The sequence below is a fragment of the Anneissia japonica genome, unplaced genomic scaffold, assembly GCF_011630105.1.
Source record: "Anneissia japonica isolate Jap-2015-1 unplaced genomic scaffold, ASM1163010v1 scaffold1511_len2985839_cov193, whole genome shotgun sequence".
Lineage (NCBI taxonomy): Eukaryota > Metazoa > Echinodermata > Crinoidea > Comatulida > Comatulidae > Anneissia > Anneissia japonica.
Genome location: NW_022685291.1, coordinates 470,347 through 472,969, shown reverse-complemented (window position 1 = coordinate 472,969; position 2,623 = coordinate 470,347).

Here is a 2,623-nt window from a genome sequence, read left to right as displayed (position 1 = left end):
TCTTTACTTTGCAAAAGTAGCCTTGAAAAGAAGTCCATCCAAATTTCGCAAAAAAGAAGCCCAGGGCTTTAATTTAAGGTTTTATGGTAGTAGTAATAATAATAATAATAATAATAATAAAAAAAGAATCAGAACTATTATACTTCAATTGGCCATACGTTTAAAGTCAGGCTCCTAAAATAAAAATTGATATATTGTAGAACTGATTTGTCTAAGACACAGAAAGCATGTTTGATGAAAAAATTCACTTTCGCCCCCTCCCCTCCCCTTTTTCGGTCCCGGCTCCTCCCTTTTCGGACATCTCTGGATTTGCCACTGAATTGGCCTACATGCCAGCAACTAAAGAACATAGGCTCTTTAATATTATGATTGGGCTGGGCATGTATTTTATGGTGATAGATTAATTAAAAGAAAAACAGTGAAAGTTTAACATTGTTCTGTGTATATCATTTGAATTCCTTCAATTTCAAACGAATGACCGCTGATTTTCTAAATTTTTGTAGTATTTCAAATGAATATGTACCCACTGTTGTCTTCTAATCGGATGAAAATCTGGCCAAATTTTGGCCGATATCGAAAAAAAAGTTTGGCCGAATTTGGCCGTGAGATGGCGCGTTTGGCCATGAAGCCTGTCGACTATCTGGCAACCCTGGTGCGCTAGCCTAAAAAAGGGCCTAGGCCATTGGCGGCGCCAGTGGGGGGCCTTAAGCGTTTTCCCAACCCAGCCATTTCTCCGGCCATCTAGAAGTCCCAATTTTAAAAAAATCTTGTTATGGGAGGAGTGGACTCCCCCTCCCATACCCACCCCTGACTCGGACCCATAAATTATACTTAGCGCGTCCCCCCGTCCCCAAATATATCCTGGAGTCGCCACTGGGCTTGGCGGTAGCCGATCATTTCGGTCGCGCCTCACTTCGGTCACGGTTTATTTCGAACAAATATATGGAGCGCCGAAGGAGTTGCGAAAACGCAAAATTTAATATGCCTAACGTAGGCCATATATATTATTATAATTAGTTCGTCAATCGGTGTATCATAGGCCTAAGTTTTTTTTTGTTTTTTTTTAATTTCCGTTTTACGTATTTTTACGGTGATATATTCATGATTGAAACATGATCTCATGATTGAAACAATGGAATTTAGTATGTGCTTCATGCTATTCTTTTTGTTGTGTTTTCACATACTATACAGTACTACTTTATAGTTATGGTCAATAAAATGTATCTTTGATTTTAATTTAATTGAATGTTGTTGCCATCGGAAATCTATTTCATAATTTATTTAAAACAACAATCATTACAATATTTAATCTGATCTTTTTATACAAGAAATTTATTTATTTTTCTTGCAGCTTCCAGAGTTTGGATAAAACATATCAAGAATTGAAGGAAACACAATTAAAGAAATAAACGAATAATACACACATTATCATTCTTCATTTGAAATCTTTAATTTTCTTTGATACCCCTGTGCAGTTCATAAATGAATATATATGATTTTATAAGCATATAGGATATACCTAGAAACAACTATATATATATATATAGATATATATATATATATATATATATATAGGCCTATATACACATACATATATATATACATTTATACATATATAATATTATGTATAATTTATACATATTTATTTACATTACACATGAAATCATATAACAAAAATATTTTACTATCCATTTATTTTTGTATTATATAAACATGATCATGATTTGTGTTATATAAACATGAAATTGATAATTTTATATGGAAAATGTAAATATGAAAATACATATTTCCTTATTATAAACATGGTTAGAACATTTATGGTAAATGGAAACGTAACAGACAAGAAAAAAAATATATGCAAAACTAATCTATTGACTATACTTCTTTATTTGATTTAAGCATTAAAAATTATATCAATAGACCTATATATATATATATCGCAACAAGAAAACGTATCTCAAACTCAGTCAACTTCGTAACATCTGCGTTTTTCTGTAAAAAAAAGAAGAAAAATAGCACCAAGTGATAAAGTAATATAGCAACAAAAATAAACTTTAATACTAATAAAAATAATTGTTAATAAACTAATGTTATAGTAATTTAAATAACAAGTTGGCTGGTTTTCCTGATAAAAATTTTGATATTTATAAATAATAGCATAACAAAAAACAATACTGTACTTTAGTTTAGTAATAAGGGGTCATCCAAGTATTATGTAACACATTTTTTGGCAAATATTAAAGTATATATATTAAATAATAAAGTAATATCATACATGCCAAAAAATGTGTTACATAATACTTGGATGACCCCTTATTACTAAACTAAATTCCAATTAATATTATGGTATAGTTTTTCGAGTTTGTTAATGCATCCTAGTACCATTTTACTCTTTTATCGGACGGTTTTTATTTTCGTTTTGTTATCGACCCTGAGCTTCCTACTACATAACAAATACAGCAAATAAAATGAATGCTAAAAAATTGTTTCTCTTAGTACGGTATTGTTTTTTGTTATGCTATTATTTATAAATATCAAAATTTTTATCAGGAAAACCAGCCAACTTGTTATTTAAATTACTATAACATTAGTTTATTAACAATTATTTTTATTAGTATTAAAG